The 22,858-nt window shown below is 41.1% G+C and overlaps 1 protein-coding gene across 30 annotated transcripts in view; it reads left to right on the forward strand.

Annotated features, from left to right (window-relative positions):
- Positions 1-22,858, forward strand: part of Celf2 (CUGBP Elav-like family member 2) — a 780,843-nt gene that overhangs the window by 487,295 nt on the left and 270,690 nt on the right. Inside the window, exon 1 of one of the 30 annotated variants that reach the window (XM_078023209.1) lies at positions 10,211-10,333. The exons of the other annotated variants lie outside the window; for them this stretch is intronic. The gene's annotated coding sequence lies outside the window, so the exon portion shown is untranslated. Of the gene's footprint in view, positions 1-10,210; positions 10,334-22,858 lie in introns of those variants that run through there. 30 annotated transcript variants of the gene reach the window in all.

Raw genomic sequence — 22,858 nt, forward strand, 5'->3', positions numbered from 1 at the left:
AATATGTAATCATATGGCTTTCACAGTGATCTATGAGTACAAATTCAGGTTTTGGTTAAATTTTAATTACTCTGTTTGAATGAATGCCTCACAGCCAACTTACTAACAAATTATTAGACCCATTTTTTTTTCCCTAAAGATTTATATAAATTAACTTTTGGTTATCTTGAGAATGAAGCATTCGGGTTTATTCTGTATTTTTCTACCAGGCTGATGTGGCCTTAAGTTCAGATTTCAAATAAATCTATTCCGAAGATATTTTTTTTTCGGGGGGGGGCGGTAGTACCAGGGATTGAACTGAGGGATACTCAACCACTGAGCCACAGCCCCAGTCCTTTTTTTTTTTTTTTTGTATTTCCTTTAGAGACAGGGTCTCACTGAGTTGCTTAGGGCTTCGCTTTTGCTGAGGCTGGCTTTGAATTCGAGATCCTCCTGCCTCAGCCTCCCAAACTGCTGAGATTACAGGTGTGCACCATGGTGCCCGGGCCCAAAGAGATTTTCTAATCATCTTTTAGGTCAGCAGCAGGGTCAGAGTGAGCCATCAGGGTGACCCATTGACCAGGATTCCTTTTGTAGCAATAGTGTTTTAAATATGGGATATGTCTGCTGTAACTATGGGATATGTGTAAAGGCTCAACGATTAAAGAAATTTCAGAGGTTTGTCTTCTCAGTGATGCTGTGTATGGCTCTCTCTGTTGTGACCCTGGGCATCAAGTTCCCCCAGCCTAGTAGCTGCTTTATCTGACACTTGGAGGCTCCAGTAGGACTTCCTGCTTCCCAGAGGAAGGTGTAACTTTGCACTCAAAGACAATTAACCTCAGCTCATTTGACATCTTGACGAAACTTTTGGACAACTTAAAAAAAAAAAATTCTGTAGGATCATATAGTACACTCCTAAGTACTTCAACTTATATGCCTAGTCCAGAATTCTGTGGCTTTTTTTTAATGCTGAAAAGTTTGATTTTCATGCTATTTCTGAAGAAAGTTCATAGCTTGACTTGGGCTCCTTAAATTTTAAGGTGATATTTTATATACTTTTCCTTAAAGTATGTCTTTGTTTCAGTCTCCCTCTGTAGTAGAAGAGCTACTCCTTATGTATCTGACACAAAGAGAATCAGTTGCTTCTTTTGGGCTAAAGAAGCAAAATGTTTTGTTATTAACCTGGCAGTGCTTGATAGACCTAAATGTGTATATGTGAATGTAAATATAATTTTATAAGAGTCCATCTTATTGGACATAATTCTTCACTTTCTTAAGTATCTTAAATATCTTCCATTTAATGGTCTTTAGTTATGAAAGTTATAAAATTGTTGTATAGCATAACATGTATTTGCAGATTATTTTATTATGTATCATTGTCACTGAGAAATTTAAGGTTCAGAAAGGTTTACATTTTGACCAACCATATGCTGCAGATTACTCATACTGTTAGAAAAAAGGACTGGGTTTTCAATTTTATTCCCCAGAATCTCAGATTATTTTAAAGGTTTTTTTAAAAAAAAAAAAAAAAGTTCTCTGTGATAATCCTGTCATATCATGTTGGGTAAAAAGTCGTGACCCTTCCTGGTTCTGTGGCTTAGTCTGTCCTTGCTGCAAAATCTAGGCACCTTGGGGGTCCTTCTCTTTCTCCGTTGCAGTTGAGATGTGGCTACTCTCAAGATCTTCTAGATTTGGAGTAGGACAGTAGAAAGACTCATCACAGAAATGTCTGGCCAGGAGCCCCTAAACAGACACTTTTCTTCTTGTGCAGTTACATCTGATACAGACCAGACCAACTTCCTTCCCTTGCACTTTTTGGCTACTGCTATTGTTTTATATGACTTATATCATCAAACCATCCCTAATGCTGTCACAAGGAGTCCTTGAAATGTTGATGATTGTAATGGGAGTCCAGCTTGCAAAGTGAACATTTAAAAAAAAAAAGTGACCATGACCAGAGGTCAATGAGCCTATAAGGGAGTAAGAATTGAGTTGTCATAAACCACCTGGAACACACACAGACCTTCATACCCAGTTGTCTTTTTGGAACCCAGAGGAAGACCCTGGGTGTCAGGCAACTGAAACTAAACAAGCGTGGGCTGAGATCTGACACTGCACTTTATCCTTGAAAAATTTTAGGGGAATTACAGAAGAGAAAGATACCATATAAAGCACAAGGAAGTGAAGTGTGTGTTAGGGCACTCGTGTGGATTTATTTAGTGTGCTTATTTGTTTGGCTCTTCACTCCTGATTCTTCGAACCCCAGCTTAGATTCAGTGGGGACACAGAATAGCACAGCTTTTTTTCTGATGCCTCTCGTGCTTTCCAGATTTATGGCTTTTATTCTGGTCTTCTCTGAAGCCTGTGTTGTTAGCTCTTTCCTGAACAGTTTCCTACATTCAGGGGAAGGGTTGCCCCCACAGTGCTTGACGTCGTCCTGCTCAGGGTGGGAGCCTGGAGAGGAAAGCAGGGCCAGACACCTCTGTCTTCACCGCGCTGAATCCTACTGGAGCAGCTGCGTGTTGCTGTGCCCAGAACTGTATTTTGACTTCCTGCATTATAGAAGGGGTGTTGAGTTTTCGGGTTGAGCATAAGGGTAGCATATTTCAGAATGATTAACTTTATGGATGTCATTGTCTTGGCCAGCTATATTTGGCTATGCTGCAGCTGTGTTTGCATTCTCAAAATTGTCACCAGGAGGCCCCCAACTGAAATTATTCACTCCAGCCCGTGCTGGTAACATCTTTCCTCATGACGTCCATTGTCCACCCAACCATCCTTTCTTGTGTCAGGATTTAGAGATAACACATGAGTCCTTTGAGAAGTCTGGCTGCTGTTGAGCACTGCAGACATCTTCCTCTCAGAGTGGCTTCTTAATGTTATTAAGTCTGTGCTTGTCCTGGATCATAATGCTACCTCTCAGGATTCTTCTTTTTTTTTTTTTTAATAACAAGCTGGTACTTCCCCGAGTCCTTGTTCTTCCTTCTGTTTTCTGCTTAGATGTCAAAAGTTGTTCCCAGCATCTGCTGATGGGTGGTGTTTCTTCCTGGTCTGTATCACAAGAGCACTTTGAATGCATTTTTACTGGACTTCCAAGTGTCTTGGAGGCCCTTGATGCAAAGGCTGTGTTGGAGAGGAGAGTTAAGAGGCAAATCACTTTTCCCCCCCTTGATTGACACTTGTCATAGAATTTACTTTTTTGGGGGGTGGGGGGGCATAGTACCAGGGATTGAACTGAGGGATACTCAACCACTGAGCCACAGCCCCAGCCCTTTTTTTTTTTTTTTTTTTTTTGTATTTCCTTTAGAGACAGGGTCTCACTGAGTTGCTTAGGGCTTCGCTTTTGCTGAGGCTGGCTTTGAATTCAAGATCCTCCTGCCTTAGCCTCCCAAACTGCTGGGATTACAGGTGTGCACCATGGTGCCCGGCCCAAAGAGATTTTCTAATCATCTTTTAGGTCAGCAGCAGGGTCAGAGTGAGCCATCGGGGTGACCCATTGATCAGGATTCCTTTTGTAGCAATAGTGTTTTAAATATGGGATATGTCTGCTGTAACTGTGAGATATGTGTAAAGGCTCAACGATTAAAGAAATTTCAGAGGTTTGTCTTCTCAGTGATGCTGTGTAAGGCTCTCTCTGTTGTGACCCTGGGCATCAAGTTCCCCTAGCCCTCAGGAAGAATTTAGGAGACTTTTTTTTTTTTAATACAAAAACATTGCAATTCACTAGCCATGAGTGGGTTTTAATTTTTAGGTAGTAATGTCTTCCTCTTGGATCAGTGCTGTCAGGACTTGTCCTACACACAGTAGAATCCTTAGAGACCTGACTTTGCTCTAGAATCCCTCCAAGCAGCAGGGTAGAGGGCCATTCTTCATGGCAAGACGCCCTTTGCCAAGTATGTCTAGTGTTCTGGCTTGGCTTGTGATTTGTTTCATGCCTGTTTTTTCAAGTCTAAGTTGACTTGTCAATATGCCCCTCTAGAAAGTAAGATAATAAAATATCCTTCTAACTTTTCCCACAAGAGTATTATGAGACTAAAGTTGGGAAAGGAATGACAACCTAAATATTTTATAGTTTCATAGTGCTTACCACTGACCACAAATTCACCTTCATTTCCTGGGAAGACCAAATATAATAGAACTTCATTACAACCGAGCATTTAATGTCTTCTCCCTCAGAAAGTTCATGCTTTAAAGTCTTAGACAAAGACCCATCAAACAATATTCTCTCCAATAAACTCGGAAGATGCTCAGTCCCCAGGACAACGTGATAAAGACTGAATTTTCTCCCCTCCTCTTTCTGCATGATGATTGAGAAATAAAATGCAGCTCTTGTTCCAGCTGTGAACTTGTGATCAGACCTTCCATTCTGGGATGGGGTAAGGTGAAGGCCATACCTCCATCCAGGATCCCCATGTGTGCCTTCTGCAAAGCCCATCTCTGTGCCCACTGGAATAGGTTCCTATTTTCTTATAGGAAGAACATCGGTCACATCAGATGAAGGCTGTTTCTGTCATAATGGGAATCCTAACTCTAGCAGAGACCCAATCAGTAAGGTGACAGTCTTGGGAAGAGGAAGAGTGTAGCCTGAGTAGCCTAATGGCCTCATGAGGTGCTCAGGCCACAGAATGCCTGGAGAACATAGGAGGAGAGTCTCCGGAGAACCTGGAGAAGGAATCTGAGTTTTTAAATTTTATTTTTAAATTTAACTAATTAATTATTTTTGCCTTACAATGTGGCATAGAATGAGACAATAGGCACAGTGTGTATGTGACCTGGAGAACCTAGGTGGTGCTCAGCTGTAGCATGAATCCCAGTCATTGTGTGTGTGTGTGTGTGTGTGTGTGTGTGTGTGTAATGAACAGGCCTTCCTTCTCCTTAGAGTCCTAAGAGATCAGAGTGGCTCTATGGTGTAAAGATGTGCTCTTATTCCTACAAATCACTTGATCCATTTAGACTCGACATGACCAGGTCAGTCTGAAAGCCTGAGGCCTTGGGGTGAGAGTTCACGGGTTGCAGAATACTTGGCACTTTTGTGGCTAAGAGTGTGATATTGACTATGGAGAAACTTCCTAGGCTGTGAATGTGACCTTCAAAACATAGAATCTCTTGCCTCACGTGGCAGGGAGTTTGCTGAAAGCGGGGGTGGGGTGACTTTGGCAATATCAGAAATTACTGTTGTGTCCAAGTTTTTTGAGAGAGAAAACAAGGTCTGTAACTAAAAGCTGAAAATAACTTTAGAGAAGGGAAACTTCGAGATGACTACCAAAATATTTGCCTTGGGTCTATGGCCATAAACAGGTTATTTCTAGATATTGTGGCAGCAGGATATGAGGGATTTTGAATGTGAAATCTAGGTTCATAGTTGTAACCCAACAATCTGCTTTTTATGTGATTTTTCACATAAATGACTTTTCTTGGTTTTATATCATAGACCAATTTCTGAGTCTAGGAGGTGAGACTGTTGTAGGAGATGTGTTGGTGGACAGAGGACTAAAGTAGTGACAGGATCTCTTCATGCCCGAGGTGGAGTGTCACCTGCTGCAGACATGAGGAAGCAATAACATTGAATGTGAGGGTGGATAGCTGTTCTTCAGGTGTGGCAGCAGCATGTTTTGTGATCAGCTTTCTTTTGAGGATTTCATTAGACTCCTGATACTTCCCACTTACTTCTAACTTCTTCATTGTCATATCTGATTTAGGTAAATAGTTGGCACCCTCTGGAGTGCTCTAGCACCTATACTATGTATATTAGAAAAGGGTTCTCGGGTGTCCTTTGGTCCCCACTGACTAACTTAGTTGGTGACTTTCTGCAGTATCCATTACAGCCATTTTTACTCCTTTCTAAAATGGGCCCCATGAGGAAGCAGTAGAATAATTGAGCCTCTAAAGAAGGTACCAGCAGATTTCAGATGATTAATAGTCGTCACCAACTCATGGGGTACCTGGTCCATTTCAAGTGTGGTCACCCTCTCAACCTCTCTCTAGCCTTTTGCACAAATACATGCACTTTCAATAGGATCCTAGGTTTTCAGCAAATTGTAAATTTGTCTCCTGTAGATACCCATTGTAGAGGAAGGGATAATAGGAGAGTTTAGAGTAGAATTCATGCATGGGTTGGTCCAACCTACAAACAGTTTCATGCCAAATATTGGCTTGTCTAAATGCCTTTACTCTTGGCAGGAGACGAGCGCTGTAACCTAAGAGGATGTGATTTAGTGGAGTTTTCATGCCCCATGTGCTTATTGTATTCTTGCTACTGATGCAAACATTATCTATAATTACATTTTCAAGTGACTGAAAATTGCAGGCTTTGTTGAACAAAAATACAGCCAAAGAATGGAATGTATATCCACTCCACCCTCATTATAAGGCTTTCAGAAATCAGACTATAAGGCCCAATACCACAGTTCTCAACTACATGATACCAACTCCATTCTCTGATGTTTGAACACTTTGTCAAAATGCTGGGTTCCCACTGATGATCATGTAATTGGAGGGAAATGCTATTACTCCTTTAGCGCTTCACTTGGCCCCTTGTTGTCTCAATCACAGTAGCATCTCTTCTCACAAATCCTGTCTCCAGGATGTAAAACAAGAAACCACAACTTGATTTAGATCTAACCACAAAGGGCAAGAAAGTTGGTAGAGGGACAAACACTGTTGCCTTCCTGGGCAGGTACGATCGCATCTCTGAGACCATGATGCTCTCGTCCCACTCCCAGACCCCCACCTAGGGCTGAACGTAAAAGAAATTTGTTCCTATGCATACCTGCTGCATCATGGACTTCTCCCTTGTCCTTGGAACCAGGCCGTGGCACAAGAAAGACATCCTGGCCAGATTTACTCTCCTAGACACAAGATAAGACGCGCTTTCTAATTTCAATGAGAGTTTAAATCCCATGGAATTTAAAAAAGAAAAGAAAAAAAAGACTCAGACACATTGTAGCTTAGTATTTTGCTCAGTGTTGATTAGGATTTTAAAATTGTTTAATGAAAAAAAGAAAATGTTGTTGGTTTTGATGGAAAACTAATGGGAGGAAGAAAATTGTGGTGGTGATATTATTTTGTTTTTAAGGTCGTAAGTTTATAACCCATATTTTTTTCACACATGATGTATAAACTCACCTTCTAGGCCCCAATAGAGCCCTCTTTTTTTGTTGTTGTTGTACTGGAGATTTAACCTGGGGTCTTTTCTATTAAGCTATATCCTCAGCCCCTTCTTATTTTGAGACAGGGTCTTACTAAGATGCCGAGATTGGCCTTGAAATTCTGATCCTCCTGCCTCAGCCTCCCCAATAGCTGGTATTACAGGTGTGTACCACTGAGTGCTATGAATCCAAACTCTTTGAAAAACTGAAGAAAAATTAATGTGATGGCTTTAATCCAGAGGAGAAGCCAGATACTTGGCTAAGGTTACTCAGAAAACCTGCAAAACAGTCCGGATTCTTTTGTGTCCTTCCTTGAATCACAGGATAAACGTGGATTCTAGCTTTCTAAGTAAGGTCTTAGCAGGGAAAATTCTGAGAGATAGGAAGTCTTCGTAATATAATATAATTGCCCAATTGTAAAGCATAAACGAGGCCAACTCAATTTGTATATTTCAGGAGATTCCCTCTGTGAATTACAAATACTCTCTTATGTTCAGGGCACTTTTTTTTTTTTTTTGACAGGTTATATGGTTGTCTCTAAGTGCCTGGGCCTTTGATAGCTTGGATTCTTAGCCAGTCAGTAAAACTGACTTTAGGAAATGTAATTAGCCTAGAACCAAAGTAAATTAGCTTTTAAAGTTATCTAATTCTCAGGGTTTCTTGTGTACCTCTACAATAGCAAATTGATTGTACTCTGGTCTTGTAAATACTGTGCAAGTCAGAAAGGTACCACTCCAGTTGTTCCATTTGTTCCACAGATTGAATAGTTAAAATGAAGTTGGACAGCTGAGGAGTTGAGGATTTATGAGTCACAACTGACCTATTATTTAGCTGAACTATCAGCTGTTTTGTTATCATAAGGAAACAAACATTTCTGTACTAGAATCTGTTCCTTTTTTTTTTTTTTTTTTTTTTTTTGGTATTCTACGATGCCTGCCAGTGAACAAGAGTGGCAGCTTATTTTAAAGCACCATTTCTTTTGATTTTTTAAATTTATTTTTTCTTCTAATTTGTTATATGACAGAAGAATTCATTACAATTCATGTTACACATAGAGCCCAATTTTTCATATCTCTGGTTCTACACAAAATATATTCACACCATTAGTGTCTTTCATACAGGTTCTTGGGGTAATGATGTCCACCTCATTCCACCATCTTTTCCACCCTCAACCCCCCTCCCTCCCTTTCCCTCCCACCCCTTTGCCCTATCTAGAGTTGGTCTAATCCTCCCATTTCTAAGATATTCAAAGTCTCACATGGACTGCATGGTTACTGGCTGTTCTAGGTGTTACAAATTTTTATCAAGTGTAACCATTCTTAGATTTTAATAAGCATTAGACATTTGGTTCTTCTGAGCTGTAGTCTGAGGCTGGTGACTTCACCTATTTTTCTTCAGGGAGACACTGGTTTGGGAATAAAGAAACGTGTGCCCTTTTGCATTTTAGATTGTGTTGAATTAGTAAAGGATTTTCTTTTCTTTCTTTCTCTCTCTCTCTCTCTTTTTTTTTTTTCCCTGATACTAGGGGTTGAACTCGGGGACAATTAACCACTGAACCACATTCCAAACCTTTTTTGTATTTTATTTTGAGTTGTTTAGGGCCTCGCTAAATTGCTGAGCCTGCCTTTGAACTTGTGATCCTCCTGCCTCGGCTTCCTGTGCCACTGGGATTACAGGTGGGTGCCACCAAACCAGGTGGATTAACAAAAGATTTTCTTGTTGGGACACAAGTGTTTCACTGTTTCAACTTTCCAAAGACCTTCATTCTTAACCCTGTAGATCAGCTGAGGTAAATATTGTGATATTGCCTCTCTTTTTTGGTTACATCTAGAACATTAAAAATATGTATCCTAAAGGCTCAGGAGGCTGAGGCAGGAGGATGGCAAGTTCAAAGCCAGCGTCAGCAATTTAGTGAGGCCCTAAGCAACTAAGCAAGACTCTGTCTCTTAAAAAAGGTAGGCAGGAGGTGCTGGAGATGTTGCTCAGTGATTAAGTTACAGCCTGGATTCAATCCCTGGTACAAAAAAAAAAGTCATCTTTTTTGGTAGGAACACTGGAAGAAATGGAATCTCTTGGGAATGTGCATTTCATCAGTACTCTGTGGTCTTGCTCATTGAATTGTAGAATGTGGTTAGTTTGTGGTGGTGGAAAACCAACATTAATCAAAAGTGGTAAAATTGCAATTCTATCTGAAAAAACTGCAATGGTAGTAGTACTCTTCTCCAGTAGCTAAGATTGGATCTGGTGTGACCCACAAAATTAATTGTACCAGCAATACAGTCTAAATTGTTATCTAGTCCATCCTCTGGCTCCCTGAATTTCTATTAGAGCTCTCTAATTTACCCTCGATCAGAACTGAGAATAAAGGGGCACAGATGTGTAAAAATAAGAGGAGGGGACGGCACCCACTTACGTAGGCCTTCCACGTAAGACCTCCAGTTCTTTTTCATGCTCTTAGAGATCCAGATGCAGCGAGTCTGTCTTGCTTTGCTGGGGTACTCCAGTTTGTCCCTCTTGTCTTGGTGTCATTTATAGTATCCCTGTTTTACTCTTAAGAAGAGTCCCACATCATAGCTTATGTGATCTCTCTTCTCATGACTAGTCTGATATCACTAGCTTTCTTAAATATAGATGTGTGTCCAGTTATTAAAAGCCTAGCCACAAGACTAACTTAAGCCTCATCATAAAAGTAGTCACCCATGCTTTTAAATGTTCAGGAGAAGAAATTTCTAGCCCCTCTCCAACCCATTTCCTCACCTAAAACTTTATAAAGAGAACAACAGTTCAGAATTTCACAATGTTTTATTTATAGTGTTTCCAGAGCATTGACATTTTCCTGGCCATCCCAAGATGTGCCGTCTCCTTAGCTATTGTTTTTTTCTGACCTAGATCCCCTGTGCTGGAAATTCCTCCATCCACCTCTCTGTCTGCCATTCCACCAGCACCTGGGTTCAGCGTTAGACATCCCTGAGATGAGACATTCAGGGTAAACCTTTCCATTCTGTTCAGTTAAATTCATGAAATAACTTTTCCTCATTCTAGAAAGCTCAAACGGGAAGCTCAGATATTTCTGATAACTTTCAACTGAAGCGTGACCAGAGCCAGAAAATGATTTGATGACATAGCCTTTGTGTGCTCTCATGCTGTCCTTTGTGAAACAGGACCATCAAAGCCCAGCCCAGGCGTCCTGACCCCAGGGTACCCAGGTATATTTTTGCATTTTAATCCCTGGGATACTTTTTCAGTCTATAATTCTAACTGTTCTCTCTCATGCAGTGCTAGAATTTCAGGGGATTGGTGAAATATGTGTGTTTAAAATTGATTTCCTGATTTTTACATTTATACCCAGCTGTTTGTTATTCAGTTCAGCCATCAGCATCTGAGTCTCAATGGACCGTGTAATGTGCAGCTGTAGCCAGATGTAACGCTTCCTCTGCCTAAATGTTTCTGTTAGAAGCTTAGGAGGCAGGCTAAAGACTGCTGATAACTGTGTTGCCTGCAGTAATTTACCCTCTGGAGCTACACAAATTCTGCTTGGCAATTTTATTTCATGACCAACAAGCAGAGCAGTGTTTGTGATCTCCATCCCTGGTAGTAATGTTGACACTGTGTATATCAAGCCTATCTGCATTGATATGAAAGGTACTTGTACAGTTAATTTGAACCACAGGAAGCCAGCTGATCTGCATGCATAAATACTCTGGAAGCAAGGTAGCACTTCAGAAACATCAGCCCGGATTCAAATCGCACCTCTGTCCAGATTAAAATAGGTCCATAAACTATTCTCTCCAGCAGAGAATTTCTTGGGAAAATTTTTCGAGGGGAAAAAAAAATAATTTTAGGATCATTTCTCTTTTGCCGATCGTCAACCTTGTTTCTAATTTGCATTTATTATTCAAATCAGTGTTTCCTTTTGTATTTGTATGATGTATCTTTGTTTAGAGACTACAGCTTCTACTAAATTTAATTACTTCCCTTCGAGGCTTTAAATTGAGGGCAGCATCTATTAATTGTTAATTACTTTCCTCTGCCATTTACACAGTAAAAGTACAGTCACTAATTGAGGGTATCTTCTATAGAGTGACAAGAGGCTCCTTCAGTCTCAATATTTACCTTTTTATGGGGTCTGATTTTAATTTCTCTAACCTTATCTCTTATTAAACATAAAAGTAGACATTCCATTGATATTTTGACCCTTCCTATGATCCAATGTCCTTAGACATCTCAGGTAAATGGGAATTATACTTGGCTCTGTGTTGCCCTCTGGTGGTGTCTTGCTCTCTTTGGGCCTCCTTAGAACAACCTTCCTGGGAAATTGGGACCCCTGGGTCTGTTCCCTGGCCAGTTGGGATTATTCCCATAATAGACTCTTCCCTCATTTGGCTAAGAGAGGAACCATCAATATGGCCTGCATGACTTTTTTTTTATGTCAAGTATTTATTGCGTGTCTTCTCCACATTTGGCAGTTTTGACCATCTCCTTAAAATTCCTCACTTCACCTCTGGGGCAGGAGATTCTTTTTCTTTTCTGATTACCCTTCATTGCTCCCCACCCACACCACTGCCCCTCAACGTTCTTCCTGCATCTTGACTGTGGGCATCTTGCCTTACTTGGTGGCTCTCAGCTTGTCTTTCTCTGCCTTCCTTTTGAGAGGCCTCATATCCTCAAGGCTGAGGATGAAGGGGACGAAATATGTATTTCTCAACATTCAACCTTTGTTTTGAACTGGTGGTCTCCTGAGGGTGCTCAGCAGCCGGGGATTAGAATCGGTCATGGTAGGTGGTGGAGTTTCCCTGCTCAGTGACTGGCATGTCCTGGATGCTCTTGGCTTGGTCACAGTCCCATTTCAACAGTGTTTTAAGAGCAGACTGAACACCACCAAGGGGTCTGTCACTTACAGAAAGAACAGTAAGAGTGTTTATGCATGTATTAGATTCAGGAGTCCCGGAGATGAAGCTCCCTTGTGGCCTAGCTTGGGCTGCTGAGCTTCTCACTGACATTTCAGTCTCCACTCTGAAATGGGTTTGCCGTGAAACTCGGCTGCTGTGTCCCAATGTGCTTCTATCCCATGGTTCTGAAAATTTTAATTAAAAAAAAAAATCAAAGGTGGAGGCAAAAAAGGGTAGGGATAGAGGTTGAATTAATGAGCACTGGCAAAACAAAAAGCTTACTTCCCCATGATCAGAAAGCTTAGGTTTATGACCCAAACTCAGTGATTTTAGTTTGGAGCTTTTGTTGGGGAATTAATTAATTAGTCATAAAAATGTTCTTCAGCCCTTGTAACTCCACATAGATGGTCATGTTCAATGAGGAGTCTCTGGCAGGCAGAGGAGTCAGAGCTGGCATGGGGGTTGTGATGTGTCCCTTTGTTCCCTGGAGATGGCTGCCTCTGGGAGGACCAAGACACACAAGCAAGAAGGAGCAGAGTCAGTGTTCCAGGAGTGGACATTTCAGCCTCCTTTGAGAAATGACTTCTTTCCCCACCTGGGCCTGGGTTCCTTGTAGAATCCTCTTGCCTGGCCTCTGGGCTTTATTTGTTTGTTTATTTATTTGCATCAGGGATTGAACACAGGAGTATGTAACCCCTGGGCCACATTTCTAGCCCTTTTTTATTTTTCATCTTGAGGCACATTCTTGCTCAGTTGCTTAGAGCCCTACTATGTTGCTGAGGTTGGCCTTGAACTTTTGATCCTCTTGCCTCAGCCTCCCGAGCTGCTGGGGGTTTGCCCTATATTACACCCTCAAGTTGGGCTGATAGACGTGTGTAGCGTGTGAAATTGAATGGTATTTCCAACTGTAGTGCTTATTAAGTTATCGATAAAGGATGGTTGTCGACTTAAGCAAGGTATGAAGATAATCCTATTAGGAAGTGATTAATCAACGGCCAGAATGCATCAGAAGAGAGGGAGTTATGGGATGGCAGGAGTCGGACAGGATTCTCCGTCAAATATTATGCAGTCCGCAGCTATAAAAAAAATGAATTCTGCAGTGAAACAGAATATCCTTTTCAGGACTGATTTTGTACACATTACTTATAAATTTTTAAATCATAGGTAAATTACAAAAGAAGGTGAGATAAAACACTCTTAAGGGTCATGCTTTTCAATGTACTATATAATCTTAGTATAAATATTCCACCTAAAACTATTTTTATATTTGGAATCCTATGTACGGGCTTCAAATCATAATTATTTTAAATTATACTGGTAGAGTTCATTATTATTAAAATGTCCTGGCAGCAATAAAACTCACTTATTAAATATGATTTTGGAGTTAAAACATGGGATGTTTTACAAATTCTTTGAGGTGGAGGAGGGATGCTTGGCACCTTCTGTAGGAAACCAACTGCTTTGTCTCATTCCATTCCCCACCCACCACCTTGGGGCAGTGTCCTGGTCATCCACACGTCCACACTGCTCTCTCGTGGCTTTGACCGTGTAAGGACAACAGCACAGAGACCTCTCTCCTGCACAGAGACCAAGATAGAGGGAGCCTTAGACCATGGCCCCCGGCCCTTTCTCTGGTACAGAGTAGGTGCAGGTGGGTCAAGTGGAAAAGGAAGAAAAGAGAGGAACTGTGTGTGGTTTTGCTATGGAGCTGAACAAGTGCTCGCGAGGCACCTCCTGTCCGTTAGCCTTTAGCATGTGGACAAAAGGCCTGTCGTCAAAGCTAGCATCAGTACTTGGAATATCCCTCTTACCTACATGAGTCAGGTGAACTAAGACCTGAGAGCAAGAGCTCTGTACCTGCAGCGTGCACTCCAAATGCTGAAAAGCTGGAGCTCGGTGCTCAAGCTAGGCTTGGCTGTTTACCTCAAGAGATGTTCCTTGTTCCAATGTTTACCCTTGTACACATTTTACTCCTTTCTTGTACTTCATAAGCTTCTATACGCACATTATTGAAGAAAAAAAAATCTTTAGTGTAGAAGAACTTTATCAGTCTTTAAGGCTAGTTTCATTAAAAATAAGGACTAATTGTCTATTACATTTTTACGCATGGATGAAAGTGCTGCTAGAAGAAGCCATGGGTCCAAGCAGTCCAAATATTGGAGTAGGTACATTTTTAAATTTCAAGTGACTTCTTCATGTATCTGTTGAGGGTGAGATGGTTCAGGAGGACAACAGTGTTATTTTTCCCTGTTTTTCATTTCTTGTGGTACTGGGGTTTGAACCCAGGGTGCTCTATCGCTGAGCTATACCCTTAACCCTTCTTATTTTGAGGCAGGGTTTCCCGAAGTTGCAAAGGCTGTCCTGGAACTTGGAATCCTCCTGCCTCGGTCTCCCAAGTAGCTGGGATTATAGGTGTGTGCCACCTGAGCTGGATCCTCGTTTTAATTTTGTCAACCTTATACTATCTCTAAAAGTCATCTGAGGCATTGAGGAGAACAAAGAGTGTGATAGTCTATATTTAGACAATGACATTGATTTTTTTTTTTTAATCAAAGACTTCTCAGAGTTAGATGTCCTTTAGGAAAATAAGTTTTGAAAAAAATTTTTAAACTGTTTTCATCATTGATCATGGGACCATGTGATTTTCAGGTAAGGTAGGATGGGGGAGATCGCGTGGCAGTCAAAGCAACGGAAAGGGTGGCATTTTTTGTGAGTCGTCACTGTTCTCGCTGAATGGCCTCCAAAGGTGTGGAGATAGAGAAGACACAAAGTGGGTTCTCTGTTTTATAAACACTATCTTGTATTTACTGCTTGCTAAGAGCTTAATCTGCTATAATAACATTTGCACATCTGATAAGTTGCATCATATAATAAAAGTAACAATAGTTTATAAAAATTTTAAAGGTGTAACTTGTATGGAATTTTAATCAGGGAGAAATAGAACTCTAAGCCAACAGAGAAAAAAAAATATTTTGTGCTGTTTCCCAAGTGGTGACTTATTTTGATGCAGTCACTTGTTCTGGATGGGTTGGTTGCACCCTTTGTGCCAGGTGCCAGTTCCAGGTGGTGGGGAAGTGCTGCTTTTCAAGGTCCTCTCCGCATTCTTAAAGATCAGGTTTTACTTCCCTTCTGTCTCATGAGTTCTCCTCGTGCCATCCTTTCAGTCTTCCTCTACCTTTTAGGGTTTTCTGTTATTCAGGACTGAATTAAGCTGCCATCCAGCTCTGCATCCCTGAGGGGTTGTGTTAGCTGCCCTTCTCTGGCCTCCTGCTACTCATAGTATCTTGTGCTCAGGCCACCGTAATAAAATACAGAGGACTGGGTGGCTTCGAGTATAGGTTTTTATTTCTCACAGTTTGGAAGCTAAAAAAGTCCAAGATCAAGGTGCCTAGAGATTGGTTCTTGAGGAGGACTCTCTTCCTGGATTGCAGACAGCCACCTTCGTGTTGCTGAACAAGGAAGCTCCGTGTCCCTTCCCCTTCTAATAAGAGGACTCACCCCACCATGGAGGCTCCAAGCTAGTGACCCCAAGTAAACCTAATCTGCCTGCCCATCTCCCAACACCATCATGCTGAGGGTTAAGTCTTCCATATAAGCACTTGAGGGTTTAGGGACACATGTTCTGTAGTGGTACCATCAAGACAGTGACCCTGATCCAGGCATGGTTGTGCATGCCTATAATCCTAGCAGCTCGGGAGGCTGAGGCAGGAGGATCGCAAGTTCAAAGCTAGCCTCAGCAAAAGCAACTCAGTGAGACTCTTGTCTCTAAATAAAATACAAAATAGAGCTGGGGATGTGGCTGAGTGGTCGAGTGGCCCTCAGTTCAATCCCTGGTACTCCACCTCACTGATCCCAAGACATTGTCCCTGATCCCAAGCAAGGGAGGAACCACTGAGTGGAAAGAAGTTAGGGAAGAGGAGGTGCAGCATCAAGACCCCACAGCTGCGAATGGTGCCTATGAATGTGTGCTTCAGGGTTTCTCTTTCAAAATCTGAACAAGAGTACCTAGAAAGTCATGCCAGAGAAAGTTCCCCAAATCCTCTGATATGATGAGGCTGGAAAAATAACATTAAAGTGTAGAAATAAATGGAATCAAGTTTGTAAGACTTCATATTAAAAATATGCTTTGTAGGTCTTAGTTACTTCTCTCCACACATTTTAAATCTCTACCCACCCCTCTGGGGTTTCCGCACATTTTCCTATGAAAATAGCCTTATGTAAAGTGATAGAAATAAAGAGGTGGGCCCTCTTTTGGGCTATTACCCAGTGGGATCTCTGTGACCACTCCATTAGGACATTCTATTGTACTCTAGAGAATACAGTACTTAAGCTGGTTTGTTTGGATGTTTACAAACCTGTGACTTTATCAGTCTGCTAGGATTACTTGAATTTTTATAAAATTCTTCGATCTGTGTTTTTTTTGACTATCTGGACTTGTGTGTCCCATTATCACATTTCTGGATTTTGCTGAAATGATACTATATTATGATCTACCCATGGCAGGCACAGGCTTGGGTTCATGATTGGCTTGGGTTCATGATTGGCTTGGGATAGAATCTGGATAGGCTGGAACATCTGCATGAGCTATTTTTACATGATCAGAATTTCAATAATAATATGAAATGAGAGGAAATCTGGGGCTTAGCACTGTATTGCTATATCCAGAGATATAAGTTTTCTGTTATGATAGAAGGAAATTTTGTATTTACCCCCTTTCCTTTTAGATTTCTGTTGTTTTTCCATAGTAAACACTGTGTGTAATTTAGAGCTTTTCAAAGCCTGACAGCATTGCTTTCTACCTCTTGACTTCAAACTCTGTGATCAAGGATTAGAGTTCCTGGGAAGCAAGGGTATAGTAAAGGTGGGAAGGAGGACACAACTGGTGGCTGTCCTTGACTGCAAAGTTGATACAACCACTCTGGAAAACGGTATGGAGATTCCTCAGAAAACTTGGAATGGAACCACCATTTGACCCACTTATCTTACTCCTCTGTCTAGACCCAAAGGACTTAAAATCAGCATACTGCAGTGACGCAGCCACATTCATGTTTATAGCAGATCAGTTCACAGTAACCAAACTATGGAACCAACCGAGGTGCCCTTCAACAGATGAAGAGATAAAGAAATTGTGGTGTGTATATATATATATATATATATATATATATACACACACACAATGGAACTTTTTTGTAAAGTTGCAGATGGAAACAATACCTTTATTTTATTTATTTATCTTTATGTGGTGCTGAAGATCAAACCCAGTGTCTCAAACATTCGAGACGAGTACTCTACCACTGAGCCACAACCCCAGCACCACAATGGACTATTACTCAGCCTTAAAGTAGAATGAAATTATGACATTTACCAGTAAATGGATGGAACTGGAGGATATCATGCTAAGCGAAATAAGCCAATCCCAAAGAACCAAAGGCCGGATATGTTCTCTGATATGCACATGCTAATTCTCAATAAGGAGGTAGGCAGAACATAGTTACTTTGGATTAGAGAGAAGTGAAGAGGGGAGGGAGTACAGGGGGAGGAATGATAGTAGAATGAATCGGACATTTTTACCCTGTGTGCATATAACACGACCTGGGTTACTCTATATCACATACAACGAGAAGAATGAGCAGTTATACTCCATTTATGTATGATGTGTCAAAATGCATTCTATTGTCACATATAACTAATTAGAACAAATTTAAATAAAAACAAACAAAAAAAAACAGTCCCTTTTGGCTTTGAAGACTCACACTAATGTGTCTTCTACCAAATGAGATTTCATCCTGGCTTATCATTTCTTTTTCCTTGAGAAGCTGTGACTGACTTTTTTTAATTGGTCGAGGTACCATGCATATACCAAAATCGTCACCCTCCTAAAGTGTACAGTCCAGTTGCTTTCAGCTGATTCACCAGGTTTTGTAGCCACCACTCTTCTTAGCACATCCAGAAGAAGTCCCCTGCCCCTTAGTTGTCACCTGCCAGGTCCTCCCAACAAGTCCCCCCAGCCCTTGGCAACTCATTTCTAAGTCTGTGGATTTGCTCGTTGGCCTGTTCTGCACATTTCACATAAACGTGAACATACAACACATGGACTTTTTAATCTGGCTTTTTTCACACAGTGTGGTGTTTCCAAAGGTCCATGTGTGCTTAGCAGATCTCTGTGCTTCCTTCCTTTTCAGGGCTGGGTGTTATTCCCCTGTATAGACAGTGTCACTTTGTCTCCTAGTAGAAGGACATTTAGATTGTTGTTGTTGTTTTGAATAATGCTGCTATGAGTGTTCATGTACGAGATTTTGTATGGACATTTGTTTCTAATTCACTTGGGGTGTGCTTAGGTTTCTGAGGAGCTGGGAAACTTTTCAGGATGACAGCACCCTGTTACCTTCCCACCATCAGTGTATGAATGTATGGTTTCTCCCCATCCTTGCCAACGCATGTGATTATCTATCCCAGAATCATTCTTAGTCGCATTTATTACACAGATGGAAAGGCAGGTTGTGGACAGTAAGAACCAAACCCAGAGAGGCACCGTTGGGGCCCAGGGTAGAACTCGTGTCTTCCGATTTGTACTCAACATTCTTTCTGCACACAGATCCAGGGAAGCTAGGTGAAAATGAAAGGATGAAGCAGTTATTCTAGAATTCTCATAAAAATGGAGCATTTGGCTCTTCAGTATCTGTGACACTCAGTGGTGTATCCAACCAGCCTCGCCTCTGAACGCCAGACTTGAATAGCCACCTGCTCAACTCCACTTGGATGTACACTGCCCACGTCAAATTTCACATGTTCCAGAACAAAGTTTTGGTCTTCTAGCCCTTTCTTCCCCTGTTTCACTGGAGGGTAACCTTCTGCTCAAGGCTGAAGCCTAAAATTCTTATCTTCCCTTTCTCTCATTCTCCAACTTATTTAGCTTTTTGTTCAACACAGTCTTATTCTGACCACTTCTTTCTTTCTGCCCTGACCAAGCCACAAACATCTCTCACCTATCCTACTCACCTGTCCTACTCACCTGGCTCTCATCTCTCACCCGGACTTCACCTGCTCAGATTCCCTACAGTAGGTTCTTTTCAAACCTAGTGAAATCTAATGTCCTGGAAACGTACGGAAGCTGGCTACAGGTGCAGCTCCGTGGTAGAGTGTGGGCTTAGCCTGTGCAAAGTTCTTTCTGGGTTCCACCCCTTGGATCGGTCCGTCAGTCAGTCCTAGGTCCCTGAAGACAGCCTGCTTTCAGTCCTGCCATCTTCTGCTCACCCTCATTGGCTGCTTTGCTCTTCTGTGATGCTACCACCACGTTCTCCAGCCAGATGCTCCGAACTTGGTCTCCCCACAGCCCTGAGCCCTCTTCCCCCCAGGTGTTTGCACTGGCTTGCAGCCTCGATTCTGTTAAGGTTCTGCTTGTATGTCACCTCATCACCTCAACGTGGTCCCTGGCCACCATATTGAAACCACAACCCGTCACTTTCTTTTGCCCACTCATTTTATCCCTTGCATTGCTTTTAAAAGAATTATTTGACAGTATATGAGATGATTATTTGTTTATTTTCTATTTTGACTACTAAGCAGTAAGCTCCAAGGAGCAGAAGTTTTTTGTGTCTTTGGTTTGCTGCTCTATTTGCATAACCTGGAATACTACCTAGCTCATAATAGGCAGTCAATAAATTATTGTTAAATGAACAGTTACTTTATTTCTTCTCCTGGTGTCATTTGGAATCTTTTGCTGTCAACCTATACTGGGTGAGCTTTTAATCTTTCATACATTTTGCAGAAGACTTCCATATATTTTTGGATAAGTTTAAGTCTTTCTGTAACAGTTTCTTCATATATAAATTTGCAATAATGCTAGGCAAGTGTTTTGAGACCTCATTTGAAAAATGTTTTCCCCCACAAGTACCAAAGATTATGCTTATAATATTGTCATTTTTATGTCTCTGTCTGGTTTTAATATGTTATAACAGTGTGGACCCTGTTAGCCAAGTACGTGGTAATAGCCTTTTATTATAATACCCTAGGATATAATATCATAATGTAATAATATCTTATTACTGTGGTTCCACTAATAAGGATCTCACTTTATACACACAGAGCTCTTATAGTTTTATGATAAATATCCAAGAGTAAGAATTTGTTATTGAGAATCTTGTCTAAAGCATAAGATACCACAGTACCCAAAGGAATCATCAACAAAATTTGTCTATTTAAATTGTACCTTTGTAGTTTAATTCATTCTTCTTACTCTGTTGCATGTTGTTACCTAAAAATCACAGATTGCTTAAGCACCTCTCAGCTCTGTTTATTCCATTTTATGCAATTGCCAAAAATAAGTAAGGCTAATATTAACCTTGCTGAAGATAATGTTCCAGGGCCTTCTAGAATACTGAATAATTCAAGAGGATGTGAGGCAGTGCCTGAGAATTGGGCTCTACAGTCAGATTTACCTAAGTTTAAGTTTTAACTATATTTTAATGTGTAGTGTGGAACAGTGGACTTGATCTTTCTAATCTTTAATTTCTTCACCTGCCAAGTGGGGTGACTAACTAGGTACCTCCTAAGTTGGTGCAAGAGTTAAAAGATGATTCATATAAAGCACTTGACATGTAATAAAATATGTTCAATAAATGTGAACTGCAATCCCTACTGGTAGCTGAAATCTTTAGAGCATTGTATGCGAAGAAGTGTGCTTTGGCGCGAGACGGGAATGACTGTCAGATCAAGCAGAGTGAAGGGGCTTTCAGTGGCACTGAAATGCAAAGGCATCACCTCTGTTGTTGCCCCAAGACTTTGGTGGAAAGGGAACTGGGGCTGCTTCTAAACCCAATGTAGCAAATACAGCTTGGAGACCCCCTTAGGGCCATGTATGTTGATAACATTTAAAGGGATCTTTCTGCAGCTTTATCTGCCAGAATGATAGAATGCTCCTTGTTCATTGGGAATTAATGCCTTCTCTTTATACCAGCCCCTGAGAGTGGAAATAGAAAAGGTCATTGCAAATACTCTGGGTTTTGCTTTTCTGTTTTGTTTCCTTGAGAAGAGGTCTCACTAGTACTCTTTTCTCAATCCTCCTGCCTCAGCCTCCCTGTGCCTGGCCTTGGGTTTGCTTCAAGGTTGCAGCACGGAGTTTTGAACATTCACTGAGACTGACTGTGAGCTCTCTGCACTTTCCAGCTCTGTTTTATTTGCTGCTGCTTTGTGTTTTCATGGCTCCCCAACTAGGCTATAGACCAAAGGTTCTCAAGTCACTGCAGGGCTTGTTAAAAACACTGAATTCTGGGCCAATCCCCAGGCTTTCTGATTCTGTGGGTCCAGGTGGGACTGAGAGTGCATTTCTAACAAGTTCCCAGGAGACTCTGGTGTAGATGCTCTGGTCAGGAAGTCACATGCTGCCAGCCACCATTGAATGCAATTTGGATCTCCCCAGAGCGCTTGGCCCCAAGTTGGGCACAGAATACGCTCCCAATAAATACTTGTTGGTTCATTGCATCTAATGACACCAAAATGAAATATAAAGGGGAGATAAAGTATATTACGGTTCTCATTAGGCTCACTGCCTAGTTCTCATTAAGACTGCCCTGATTTCTTTTATGTCTTGGGCATGAGGGCTCAGTGCTAATTTTCATGGATCCTGTGGTCCCTAAAGTATTATCGTTTTCATCTGCTCCAAGGTTCTCCTCATTTACCCTTTCCTTTCTCGACTCATTTTAGACAGAATGCTAATAATAGCCAACAGAACCCTCAGGACTAATACATGAATGAGAGTTCCTGTGCTTCCCAAAGAGTTTTTGTAAATCCCTTTGTCATTAATCTCATTTCTCTCTGTCTGTCCCCTCCCGGTGAGTGTAAAGCTGAAGTCCTTAGTTTGTTGCTTCATTTTCTAGAATTTTTAATTTGATTCTAAGTAGCATATCTAAGCTAACATTTGATTGAGTTACTAGGGAGAAGATTTACAGAGAACTGATAGAAAACAAATTGGACTTGTAGAGAAAGGATGATTTGGAGTTGTTATATTGCCAAATTCGTTGTTTATTTCTCTGATATTTTTCTGGCTGTGAGTACTTGGGTATTTCTTCACCAGAAAAGAATTTTCAGGGATTGTTTTGAACATCCTGTAAACTCTTTTCTATTTAAGCATGTTAGACGAAAGAGAGATTTTTCTTCATTGAAACAGGAAAAAAAAAATCTCTAAGTTTCCATTTCCACTGACCCATTACTGTGTGTACCTGGGAGAAAAATACTCTACAAAGGTACCAAAAGCCTTTAAATAACTTTCCATGGGGATTTCTGAGTGTAATATTCCCCTCTTTGTTCGCAGCTAGCACAGGAGTTTAGTTTTTAGACTAGTGTTTTCTAAAGTAGATTCTGTGGAACACCAGGAAGATGTGTGGGTGAACCGGACTCCATGACAGAAATAAAGAAAGCTCGGCAAATCCAGGTTTAAACAAAGTGACACAGAGGCCTTTAGTTCTTTGTCTCAGGACTGACAGAATCTTTAATATGAGCGTTGTGAATTAAGTATGAAAGAGGGGACTATTTTTCAGACCCTGAATAACCATGGAACCTTCTGGTGCCAGTGTTCTGTGGACTAGACTTTGGCGAGTACGGTATGAACATCCTTATTTTGTGTGTGTGTGGGGGGGGTTTGATCCCTAAAGAAGTCTCAGGGATACAGAAAGATCTCTTTTTTTCTGTACAGATAAAGTAGATGTAATTTTGATTCCTTTTCAAAGCAGCAGAAAAAAATATATTTTTCCACTATTGAAAGTAGTAAAGAGATCATTTAGGAACTCTGTTACCACTGAAGAGCTCAGTGCCTTTCCTGAATGCCGATTTCAGGCTAGATTTTTC

The sequence above is a fragment of the Ictidomys tridecemlineatus genome, chromosome 10 (genome assembly GCF_052094955.1).
Source record: "Ictidomys tridecemlineatus isolate mIctTri1 chromosome 10, mIctTri1.hap1, whole genome shotgun sequence".
NCBI lineage: Eukaryota > Metazoa > Chordata > Mammalia > Rodentia > Sciuridae > Ictidomys > Ictidomys tridecemlineatus.